This window comes from Accipiter gentilis, chromosome 10 (genome assembly GCF_929443795.1).
Source record: "Accipiter gentilis chromosome 10, bAccGen1.1, whole genome shotgun sequence".
In the NCBI taxonomy this organism is placed as follows: Eukaryota; Metazoa; Chordata; class Aves; order Accipitriformes; family Accipitridae; genus Astur; species Astur gentilis.
This window is the reverse complement of record NC_064889.1, coordinates 29,599,762-29,612,599: the sequence shown is the minus strand read 5'-3', so window position 1 is coordinate 29,612,599 and position 12,838 is coordinate 29,599,762. Positions and strand designations below refer to the sequence as shown.

The following is a 12,838-nucleotide window of genomic DNA, read 5'->3' as shown; positions in this document are numbered from 1 at the left end:
CATTTCACTTGCTTGAATGGAAATGCATAGAGAGGACTTCTGTGTTGATTTGCTGTCCCTTCACAAAGCACCTTCTGAAACCCTACGACCAGGAGGTAGCCAGGGACCACCAGACTGAAAATACCGGAACCAGTCTGTTCTCCCTTGTTGCACCCCAGGACTGACTTAGTATAACCCATTCCTGGCAAAAAAAAAAAAAATAAATAAATAAAAAATCCCCCAATGCCAGTTTCTGGTGGGTATGTGCAACTTCTTGTTTCCCAGGTATTCAGCCAAACAGCCCTTTCCATAGTCTCAGGCTGGAACATGTCCTGAGCAGTTTCTTTTTTGTGTGGCAAGAAGAAACATCATTTTTTAAATCATGCAAATGAGGAACAAGATCCATGTATAAAATAAACAGACAACCCATTTTTCACCTATAATTGTTTCTTTACCACATTAATAAAAATATGGTGTGTATTATGGTTAATGAATATGTAAATGAGAGATGATTAATAACTCATTTGGAAAGAAATGGGAAGATTCATTTACCTTCTGTAATTCCTCTGTGCTTCCCATCTTCTGTTCGATGTCCTTCCAGCTCCCATCTTTTAATGCCTGAACAGGGTCCCTTTGACACAACAAAATAATAGAAACAATATTGTTCGTATTAAACCTGAGACCACGCCCAAAGCATTTGGTTTTTTTCATCTCTTTGAGGGCATCCATACCATGCATGGAATAAAACTCCAGTCACCCCAAAACACTTGAGCTAAGCAACCTGGCCTAGACGTAAAGGTTTAGGATCTGCATTCCAGCTGGATAAATAAACCCCCTCGCCAACGTGTCCTCCCGCGGGAGAACCATGGGGTGTGAGTGCGGGCTGGGCAAAGGTTTTTCACTGAAAAGCTCCCTCGATAGGTGCCTTTTTCCACCCTTTATGACATCCTTGTCTATGGGCAATACCCCTTTTTTTGACAATATGATGGGATTTTGGTTTTAATCTGGAAGTTTTCTCTAGAAAATGATGGTGAAACATTTCCCTCTTTCCCACCCCATTTTTGTACAAAGTACTTCCTGCCTGTGCTGCCTGTCCTGCACAGACCCCATTCAACCTTGTTCCATACCCTCTGGCACTGCAACCACAGTACAGACCCCACCAAAACCCTCAGCCTTTGCCTTGAAAACCCTAATTTCCTGAGAGCTGGGGGTGAGATCCGTCTGAGCCCCTGGTATGAAGTTTGCTTCCCTGGGCACCAGCTCGCATTTCTTGGGCAGCTGAAAGCCCAAAGGAGTGTCTAGCTTGGGGGGGGACGACGGGGGACGGGGGGACGGGACATGGGACTCCCCTCCTGCTCATTATCATCTCGTATGTGAGGCTGCTTGGGCTGGAGTCCATTCGTAGAGTCTCCCACATCCTCCCAGCATCACTTCTTTACCTTTTCTTGCGTAGAGGAGTGAGGGTCCATTCGCCTGCTGCTCTAAGAACAAACAAGGCAACTCGGCAGGCAAATGGGGCTACTGAGTCTGTAGGAGGCATCTCTCATCAGCTCATGATCAGGAACGCAGCACGGTCGTGTCTGCTCCCAGACATCTTCAAGCTGGCAAGGCTGTGCAGGAGGAGGCCCTTGGAGTCTGTGTAATGGAAAAAATGCAAACCACTTCTCAGGGGAAACGCTGTGAATTTTTTTTAAAAGCTAAATGCTTCTTTTCTTTCTTCTTCCTAAATTTCCCTTGCTTTCCAGGCTATATTTTAAAGGAAAAGTTGAATGATCAGGAAAAAGTGCTGCTTGCTGCTCAGCAGAACACTTGCATCTTGTGACTGCGCACAGGGCATCTTCCAGGATCACAGCAGCCCACCCGTTGCAGAAAAGGTCCCTTCTCTCTACATTTAAGCAGAGCTGTTACAAAAAGCCATTTGCCCCCTGAATTACTAAGATTTCACCTGAACTGTAGATTATCCCCTAGCTTTTACCAGCCTACAAAATTCAGGGTCAGCACCTGCTGGGCCAGTTGCAGCACACCCAGGGCTTGACTTGGGAGCCATCAGAGCAAGCAGGAATCACACAAGCCGGTGTCTCCTCCACAGCACGGGTCTGCTAGAACCAGCAAAGTCTATTTTTTGGGCCACAGTGTTGAGCTGGGACATAGCAGAAGCAGGCACAGGACTGTTAGCCCAAGGTATACACAGAGAAGCCAAACTCCTCTGAGCACCGGTGCATGCTGCGAGTTTGCCGTGCTTGGCCGGTCTCATGCATCAGTGCACCAACCTCACAGCTATGCAGGACAGAGGAAACTGTCCCTCCAGGTTTCTGCTCCAGCATTCCTGTTTGTTCAGTGTTTGCATCATTTAGCAGTCACCCTGTTAACACACGCTTTTCTGTTGGAATAAAATATCCACGCTGGGACCCCCCCTGAACTGCTTGGTACAAACCACTAAAGTGCAGGCACCAGGGTCAAAGGATTTCTTCTTTGTTTTGCTACAGTTCAGTAGGTTAACTGGTGCTTGGCAGTGATTTTTTTATTTTTTTTTTTGCACATTAACTGACTGACTCTACAGAGCACCAAGAGGCAACTGAGCTGGTTGGGGTCTTGAATTTCCTCCCAGCTCCTCAGGACACACAGACCTTGGCTGCACAGCATTTCCGAGGACCTTGCACTAATTCCTTTGGATGCTCTTTCTGCACCCTGCAAGCTCAACTACAAGGACACACGCACCCTCTCGTGGCAGCACTTTCACTTTCAAAGAGCCTAGGGTCTGCTTTTGTACCGGCTTCGGTGTCTCCTTGATGCTACACCTGCAAATGAGGAAAGGCACCAGCGTGGGACAGACCTGCTGCATCCATCATGCTCATCCTTCCCTGTGTTCCCGCAGCCCCAAGAACCTTTGCAAAATTAGGAAAGTCTTCCTGCAGCTCCTGGGAATAGCTCGTTTGGGCTGTGTGGTCTTTGGGGGGAGTTGCTGAATGGGGTGTATGTTACCTGAAGGACTGGGGGTCCTTCATTTCTGCAGAATTCAGGGTTTGATTCTGTTTTGGAAAGAAGCCTTCCAGTGCATATTCACATCTAGCCCTTTCCTCCTAATCCCCGGGATGTCGCTCATCCCTACGGATCCTTCAGCCCTTTCCCAACCGTCTCCCACTTCTATAGCCAATGCTGTGGGCTTATCACAGGCCTCCTAATAAGTGCTTTCTTCAGCTTCCAGAAACAGGGTAACTCCTTAAGAGCCTCAGCTTTCCAGAAACACACAAAACTCATTTTTAGCCCTCGTAGTTATTGGGAAACACAACCCAAAAGGCAGCTCCCAAACATCGCTTGGATAACTGCCATTTGCCTGGGCAGAGGTGACAGGGCCAGCCCTCCCTGCAGCTCCTGGGCTTGCTGCAGTGTTCCCAGCTCCGGGACAGCAGGACATGCCCAAGGTCACAGGGGGAGAGCAGAGGGAAGACTCAAAATATCAGCTCCGAAGCCCTCCACCCAATTCCCTGCAAGGCACTTGTCCCTGTGTCCCACTGCCCTTCCCTGGTGACACAGCTCCCTTTTGCTCCTGCGAGGGAAGGGGGAGGACTGACACCCCACTATTTCATGAGGGTTTCTGCCCAGCAGCAATCAAAAGGTCCCACACAATCAATGGAGGTTAAAAACATAAAGAGATGCGATGGGAAGGTTTCTCCCAAAACCTGATGTAAGGTTCTCAGAGATACACACAGATACAAGCCCAGGTCAGGGCTTATTAACAGTTTGGGGGGGGGTGGAAGGGATGGGGACAGGGACAGCTTTTCCCACCCAGCTCCATCCGTAATGGATGAGGCTTCAAAAGCCCACAAGAACCCCAGAAGGCAGCTGCTGCGAATCCCTGCTCCTGTGCCACTGGCAAAGGTAGAAAATGATCCAAGTACAGGAAGGAAACAGGTCTTTTGTCCATTCCCTTTCAAGGGGGATTCCATCTGAAGGGGAAAAAAATAATAATAAATAAATGGATTTCTAACAGCAGCCTGGTTCAGTATTGTGCTACGCTTACTTGTCCATGTGTGCTTTCCCCGGCAAGCCGTGCTCCCACACACTCAGCTTGAACACGCTGTGCTGTATGGCCAGATATTTTTAGTTGGAGCAACCAGGCACAGGCCGTTCCTTGTGTAATTGCTTGCACCCTGCTGAGCCAAGCAACCTGCAGTGTCGCAGATCGAACCCAGACATCACCTAATTTCCTGGGTGAGCCCAGGCGGGCAGAAACTCAGAGGCAGAGCTGGCTGTGCACTCACCATCAAAATGGAAATTTGGCTGGAGACATGTCACTGGAAATTAAAATTTTCACAGGGGAAAAAAAATAAGAAAGGAAAAACTATGATTAATCATTTGTTCCAATTTTTCATTAAAAGCAAGAATTTTCCTTAAAGTAAATGCTGGTTACAGAAAAGCAGCTGTTTGTTTTGTTTTCTGTAACCAAAACCAGAAGATTAGTCTTGAAAAGGTTTTTGAAAACCAGCTGCTTTGGTCAGTAAAGCAAAAACAAAAGGAAACTGTTGCAAAGACTAAAATAAATGTTTTTCTCTGAACTTCCAAGAATATAAAGAAAAGACATGATTCAATTGATTGTAGTCATTTTTTGAGTCACTTGACGCTGCTGCAGATGATGAGTATTTGCTGCCTGCAGCATCACAGACCTCCACAACCCCTTCCTACTCCAGGGGTGCCAGAGTCTCAACAGGATGGGATAACAGCTCTCTGCTAGCAAAAAAAAATAAAATAATTCCTGTTCCCAGGCTTTCAAGGACCAAACCCCCCTCTGGACAGTAATTGGCTTGTGCAGGTATTAGACCTGAAGCCCTTCTAGGCAGTCACCCAGCGCTACGTGCATTGCTGCTAGGTGCAGAAGGGACCCTTGGAGCCCCAAGCCTGGCTGTGGTCGGGCACAGCTAGTGGGGACACATTGGGGAAGAGGCTTTGCAATAGCCGTTTGCAATCACTTTGTGTTTTCTTAGCTACCTGGATCAGTGCTTCCATGTCCCCCACCTGGAGCATGGCTTTGTGTTTCCAAGGCAGATGTTGTTAAGCAGATCACTCTGATAGACTTGTCTCTGGCTTACTTGGACCATTTCAACTACTAGGAAAATAAAATAAAATAAAATAAAAAAAAAAATTAAAAAAAATATCAAGATGTGTCTCTGGATCTTAGGTTATGTATTGATTTTTTTCAATGTGGACAAACGAAGTGTCATTCAAAACCAAACTCATCCTCATTAATGCACCTTTGCTGAATCAAGTTGGATAGCAATCAATTAACACATAAATAATTAAAACAACATTTTAGAATAAAATGTTCTGTCCATAAGAAGGCCTGCAGTTGTGAATTACAGGGCATTAATTCATACCTAGTTTTCTTAATGGACCTCGACCTTCGGCCTCATGTCTAGCAACAATGAAGTGTGAATTAATCCACCGTATTTCACGCGCTGTCAACTCATCCCATCTAAATGGAGTTCAGCTCCCTGGAAGGTCACCTGAATCTGTGGGGAGAGCAGATGCGGATGGTGTCAGCTTTACTGCAGCCCTTGAAAAGCTTTGGGGTCTGCTGCATGGGGTGCCCCAAGGCTCCAGTGGCACCAGGCAAAGCCTGTGATCATCTCCCCTGCACAGCCCTGGGCTTTATTTAACTGAACACCAGGGCATATGGGCTTGGGACCCTCTTGCACGGTAAAAATGCCATCAGCCCTCCTATTGCTTAGGCAGAAGCTTGCCTAGTGCTTTAGCCTGGCCTCTCCGGAGCCCTGCAGGATCCAGGCATGGGCTACTCTTCTCCCACTCCACGCCAGCCCCACCACCCAGGGCTTCACATCCCTTGAGGGCTGGGTGAGCAGCAGCCACCCTTTTGCTCTGCACCCCGTGCACTGGGTCCATGGCCATCACAGGAGGAGCAGAGGTCCAGAGCTCAGACCTCTGGTCCCTAGAAAGCCCGCAGCTTGGAGGACACTGCCCCTATGGTCCTCTCCAGGCAGCAGGTTTATTCTGCCTTGTTGGAGGGATGCTTCAAAGTAAGGATGCAAATTCGATTACCCTTCCCTCAAGGTTTCCTCTGTTAAAAATCAAATCTGGGCTGGGAACATGTCTGTGCTCCTGCACTTTGAGATGAGCTTTAATTAAGAGGTAAAATTATTAAAGCTGCAAGTTATTATAGCCTCAGGACCCCGGCCCAGTGATATGAAGCAGATGGTCCAGGGGCAAGCAAAAGCCCTTTAATAAAGAAGCGTTTGCAATTCATGAGCATTAATTATGTCCACTTCTCTCATTTTAAAATGTTATGCTTGTCAGCCCTGGTATTGTGTGGAAAGCAAGCATGATGAATTAAGCAAACCCCTTCTGGTTCAGGACATATTCTTTGTGTGACGAAAATTAAAAGTATTATCTCCCAGAAGATAGAGTGATTAGAATATTTAAGTGCTAGGGGTTCCCCACCCTTCCTCAACCTTTCTCCCCACTGCCTCAGCTTCCCTTTCTGGGTTTTGGAGGACGTTGCTGGGATCCAGCCATCCCCAGGAGGCAGCAGGGGATGCATCACCCCAGTCCCTGGGATGTTGACTGAGGGCACTGGGGTGCTCCAAACAGCTCTTTAATGGGGAACCGGTGCCATCCTGAGCAAGTCACTTACTCTCTTGCTTCACCTCCTGCCCACCCCATCTATTTTTTATAATAAGACTATAGCACAGCAAAAAAAGGATGAAGGAGAGGGTCAATCCACTGAATTCCCTACTCTGCTGCAGTTTGCCATCATCACCAACATGCTTTTTCACCTGATTTCCACAGTTGTGAAGTGCCACACTGTAGTACCTGCTTGCCAGATGCTCTGTCCTGCCACCAGATCCCTGGCTGGACCTGCAGCGTTTCCATGGGACCGTGCACAGCCAGAGACAGCCCTGCCTGCTGGGGAAACCAAGGTGACACCACACTATAGCAGTCAGGAGGCTACGATCCCAGACTGGACCTCCTAAATCCCCACCCACAGTTGCAGCGCCCACCTACACTGCTCACCTGGGTGGTACAACAGCTTCAGGGCTAAAGGCAGAGCACCTGAGGGCTGTTAGGAGAGGGCAGCATCCAGGATCCAAATGCATGGACAGCCTTGAGTAAAAGCAGCTCTGCCACAATTGCTGTCACTCTGCTTTTTGCAATGAGAGCCATACCTTAAGCTTTTGCTGGTCCAGGGGCAGGGCATGCCCTGACATCCCTGCAACAGCACCCGAGCCTCCAAATCCCAGCACACCTGCACTGCATGGGAGAGGAGGGCAGAGCTTCATGCAGCGCTGCCCTCAGGCCAGCCCAACTCCATTTCCTGCAGGCACAGCCTCTGGCAGTTGAGTAATCCCAGATTTTGGCCTCTCAGAAAGGGAGGAAATATTGAATGTGTGCTCCTTTTTTCAGAGAACAGCCATGGCTGTGTGAATTCAGGTAAATGCATATATGAGACCCCCATTCAGGATGCAACAGATAGAGGAATGTTGCTGTCTTGGTGGGATGAAGCTCTGGCTGAATGCCTGGGCCTGTGCCAGGTGGGCTCTGGTTGCTCCTCACAGTTATTGATAGACTGAATTAAATCTATTTGTCTTGGTGGGAAAAGGTAGGTTTGAGACTGCTTTGGGCTGGAAGAGATGGATCAAGGAAGTGTGGGAAGCACAGGGAGTGCTTTGGAAAAACAAGTGGAATGCTCAGCCACCAACAGCACTGGCCACGAGCACATGAAGCTCGAAAACATGGCATGAATAACTGGTCACCCTGGCACATCAGGAAACCCTGCAAAGCCATGTGAAAATGCCAGTCTTTCTTATTCTTGTCCTTTGCTTTCTCCCCTCATCTCTTTTTCCGCTGAGCACTTGAAGCATTCAGCAAGACCACTTAAAACACAACAGCAAATAATTCCTCCTACCACCCTCAGCAATGAGAATTTCCTTTTTGTTTTCACAGCTAAAAAGCCTCTCCTTGCATTTTCCTAGGTACAAACTCAGGTTTTCCATGCAGGGGAGGTCTCGCGCCATGCCTGATGTTACAAGCCTGGTGGGAAAGGGCAAGGGATATTAACTTGCTCCGACTGCTCCCCAGCCCCGGAGGGCATCAGATAACCCAGTCTGACCTTACAGCGTGAAGCCGCCTGCCCTCCCCATAATAGCTTCACCCACTACACAGCCTCGTTTAAAGATGACATCGTTTACATTCATAGAGATTTATTGGCTCTTCCTTTTGCCCTGAATTAAACCCCATTGCAGGACCATTTGATTTTTCCAGCCTTTCGTCAGAGAAGCCCAGGACTGGAGGAAATCGTCTGTGCAAGTCCCCCACAGAGTCCCAGCAAGGGCTGAGAACCAGGCTTCCAGAGAGTGCGCATCCACTCTGAAAATGGACCAATTCATCCCAAAAAGTGATCCCACACACTGTGCTGACCACTGCCAAGCACCAGTCTGAGCTGGTCTGTGTTGAAATGACTCCACAGCCTAGAGCCAGAAAGTTGACGCTTTAAAGGAAAACTGGTCCTGCCTGTGAATCCTTACACATAATAAGCAAAAACAAATGCTTGGGTTTGGCTCTATTCAGCCAGCCCAGAGGAGGAGGATGCTACGGGTGCTTGCTCGGTACAGCGATGGCTCAGTACAGTGGGTGGCTCATACCTTGGTGCCTCTGCATTGCGCCAGAGCCTGGGTCAGCCTCGTGACACCCTTTGCCTCCCCCACGCAGGGATCCTGGGGGACAAGCCCAGGCTCCCACCACACAACACAGGCTGGCAGGTACACACTGCTCCTACCTGTGCTTTGCAAGTGAGGAAACAGAGGCAGCACCACAGAAGTGCATTGCACAGCACTGTTTTTAGATTGACTTTGTCAAATGGATCCACAAGACCGTGTGGATGCTCAGCTCCACTCCAAGATGAGCTCTCTCAGGACAGGAGCTCCCTAGGACCCTGAACCCAGCAGCCTGCTGCAAGTGCTGTAGGAACCTACCGCCCCCTCCTGCAGAGATCGGGGATTTTGTTTGTTTGCCTGTCAGCTTCATGGGGTTTTATTTTTGCTTCGTGATTTAATTTGGCCGTGATTTATTTATAGCCACGCTTATAAAATATGCGGCCCCTTCTGAAACCTCTGTCCACATGAATGCTTGCAGGCACCGAAATAATTGCCACGTACACTGCCAGGCAAGAACAGCCCCCGTGATAATGCTCCCAGGCTGCTGCAAGACTGCAGAGCATCCTCTCCCAGACCAGGACATTCAGTCATGCAGCCCTTTGGCGTTAACAGAAAGTGTCACGCTTGCGTTCCCATCCTTCACTGGCCACGTCCACACACTTCTGGTCACTCCCTGCCAGAAGAAAGGCAGCTGTTGCCACCTTCTGAGCTCAAAGCTCTTTGGAGACTACTGCCACTGCATGAAGACATCTCAGCAAAATAACAATTGTCCCAAGGAGGTCCCCGAGGTTTGCTCCGAGACCTCTCAGGAAAAGGGGTGGCTGACCCTGCTGCAGGTTTCTCTAGTGAACCCCAAAATGGTGTCAGCGGCTCAGGGGCATTCAAACAGACCTTAAGGGCAGGTGTGGGAAGCATCTAATGCAAATTCCTCTCTGGCACAGATCCTGCCCAAAGGGCCATGAGCTAAACCTGCTAGGAGCACCCCGGCAGAGCTCAGCCCGGGTGTTTGCTCCCTGCTCTCTCCTGGGAGGGACCAATCCCGCAGCCATCCTTCAAAGGGCACTGAATGTCGCTGGAGAAGCAGCTAACAGACCGTGCCCAGCAGACACCCAGGGCTCGGTGCAGACTCAAGGCTCATCCTGGTGCCCAAGATCCGGCCAGGGCTGGGATATGTGACTCAGGACCTCCAGGAGGGCAGTGCATTTTTGGAGCAGCAGCTGGAAGCCAAGTAGGGTTCCCCGTGGTGACTGGAGCCAGCCCACAGCACAACTCCCCTAGGCCAAGCACCAAAGCATGGGCCTCCAGCTGCTGAAGGATAAATCAAATATACAGTTACCTCCTGCCACTGGTAGGTTATTTGCATATGCAATGCTTTCCTTGCATGTGCATGCATATAATTTGCACATGCAGTTATCCCTTGACACGGGTATCTCTCAATTGCCATGCTGTGAGCCTACCCAGCTTGCAGCCTGCAAGGCCACGTGCTGCCCGCCTAGCAGGACACAGGAGCCAAAGGAGGCTCAAATCCCCCCAACAGTCACTTCCCCCTCACACACACACACAAAAAAAAACCCACCACCTTTTTTGACTGAATTAAAAACCAGCATACCTCATCCCAGTTCATGGCCAAATTCAGCTGGTTCCTTGACTCCCACGTCAGGCACGCAAAGGGCTGCACAGGGCATTAGGAAAGCACACCCCACAGAGATTTAACAACTGTCAGGGCTCAGGAACCTCCTGCTCCACCTGCTCCTCAGCTGCAAAGGGGTCAGGTGCAGCTCCACCTCCACCAGCACAGCCAGGGGCACGGGGGCAATGCTGGGGCACCCCTGGGCTCAGGGGGTCTCTCATTAAGAGGGAATAAGAGAGAAGAAAAAAAACCCCAAAATTAGATACTGAACACAAGGAAAGGGAGGTGGAAGGCAATTCATTATCCCAGCTTACTCCCAGGCCTATTAAATACTACCCATCCCCTTGGTGTGGGCGGTAGGAAATCCTGCCCTGCACAAGGGCAGATGGGATCGCCTCCAAATCACCCCCAGGTGCTTCACGGTCAATTAGAGGCGAGCGTGGAGCAAGGGAGAGGGGTTAAAGATTACGCAAAGGGCCAGGCCAGTGACACAGCGGGGAGCTCCTCTGCTCATCTATATCATAGACACTAATTTGGTTTAATTTACTTCAAAGACTTTCCTGTAGGCTGTGGCATACGCAGGGTTGGGATCTATTTTTCTCAAAAGAGGTTTGAAAGGGGGCAGGGGCCTTTCTCTTGAAAGCATCCCAGGGAGAGTGCTTTGGGTTTTGATTTTTTTTTTTTTTACAAGGACTCTCTCCAAAGGCAGATAAGAGGGAGCGCTGGGAAATGAAAGCCAAAAAAGTATGTATGAAAGGAAACACAACCGACAAAGACTGAAATGAAGCAGTTAAAGCACTTTAAAATAAAGCCTCTCCCCACCCAGTGCCTGCAGAGAGGCAATAAAACCGTCCTGCAAGTGCTAGCCAAAGATTCCCCCAGGAAAGCACACCCTTTGGGGAAAGTTAAAGATGTTGAATTATCCCCCAGGAAGCGAATAAACCAGGGACAACTCGGTGCTTTTATCCTTTCATCAGTCCAGGAATAAGTGGCTTGTTAATGCTGGGAGGCTTAAGGAGAATGTAAACCCAAGTGAACAGCCATGGGGCTGCAGGGCACGGAGCAGGACGGCCCCTTGGCAGGCAGGGAAGAAAGTGGGAACACCAGGTTCTGGGCTGCAACCACTGACCTGCTCCTTCCCCTGTTGCGGACGAGGCAGAGACCAGAGCCCGGGAGCTCCGCCAGCTCTCAGCCCAGCTCTGAGCATCTTTCTGCAGTTTTGGGCAATCGCAGCCGCCCTTTCTCCATCCCGTTCCAGGAAAGGGTCAGCACCCCGTTGGATAGAGGCAATGCCAGACCCAGCGAGGTCTAAGGGGTACCAAACCACACCAGGGACAGACCCTGCGGGAGCATCCCCAGAGTTGTACACTTTCAGCCCCAGCATAGATCATCCTTGGCTGAAATCAGTTAGACCCCCCCCTAAACACTCCTGGGTGTCTCTGCATCATCTCAGGCACCTCCTAACTTTAAGGCAGGGGACTTCAGCGCTTGCACACACTGATTTGGTGCTCAGCATGTGGGCTAAAACGGCACCTCCTGACTGCAGCCCCTGATGGGCCTGTCCCTGCGAGGGGAGAAGGGAGCTGTGGCAGAGGAAGCACTCCATAAATCACCGCAAAAAGGTTGTGTTCAGGGAAGCATCAATAATCACGTTAAATAATTACGGGGGAAAAAGTTGACCAAGTGAGAATAGGAGGGCTGCAGGGTCAGCGCCGGAGGGCAGAGATGGGAGGGAGAGGTTTGAGGGCAGGCTGGAGGAGGAGGAGGACAGCGGAGGGACAGGAGGGCTCAGGGGGTGGCTAATGGGATGCAAAGAAAAAGTGTTGCTAGACTCAGAAAGCAGGCTGAGAATACTCCAGTCAAGTCCTGAATGGAGCTAATTACACATTCACTAACTGTACCCCAGCTCCAACCCATCCAGGGAAAAATCCAGCCCTCAGCACCCCTGTACGTGGGAGAGTTTGGCAGGGGAGGTCTGGAGTGGATGGTTTTACTCAAAGCCCACTCATAGTGGTGGTGGTGTTATAATATTTCTTTTTACTAACCTGAGTCCAAAGTAGCAATAAAACCTGTTCAAATTAAGTGTGATTTGAGTCCCTTCTTCTGCTAGTCTTGAACAGGGCGGAAGTGGGCAGCTTTGGAGTCCTCCCATCCAGGACAGGTTATCTGACATCATTTGTGTCACCTAAAAATATAAAAACAATAGAAAAAATATTGCCACCCAGCTCAGTTCTTGCTGAATGGCAGCAACAAAATGAATGTGGATGTGGTTCATCTTATTTAGTTAATAAAAACAGACTGAGCAGCCAAGGTAGAAAAGAAAATGAAAACAATGATTTGTATCAGGGCTGTTCAATTTACAGTGCCAGGGTCAATTGCCCGCACTACTTCCTCCATGCAGATTGTGTAGGATAATTAATTGCATCTTGCTAACAAACTTTGCCACTTTGCTAATTGACTTGACTTTGTCATGAGGATGTCTGATGCTTTCTGCAAGGTATTGGCTCTTGACATGGACTTATACTCACAGATGCTGGATTTGCTTCAGGTGTCTTCCTTGTTC

At 49.3% G+C, this 12,838-nt stretch overlaps 2 long non-coding RNA genes across 2 annotated transcripts; both read right to left on the bottom strand.

Annotated features, from left to right (window-relative positions):
• Nucleotides 1-538: 538 nt before the first annotated feature.
• LOC126043840 (uncharacterized) lies at nt 539-4,243 on the bottom strand. Its single transcript, XR_007507526.1, has 3 exons — nt 4,001-4,243; nt 1,419-1,614; nt 539-610 (listed from the first exon to the last, which is right to left on the bottom strand). It is a non-coding gene; the product is annotated as an uncharacterized LOC126043840 (long non-coding RNA).
• A 763-nt stretch (nt 4,244-5,006) lies between these two features.
• On the bottom strand, nt 5,007-10,675 carry LOC126043838 (uncharacterized). The gene is made up of 3 exons (XR_007507524.1): nt 10,255-10,675; nt 5,352-5,486; nt 5,007-5,083 (listed from the first exon to the last, which is right to left on the bottom strand). It is a non-coding gene; the product is annotated as an uncharacterized LOC126043838 (long non-coding RNA).
• Nucleotides 10,676-12,838: the final 2,163 nt, after the last annotated feature.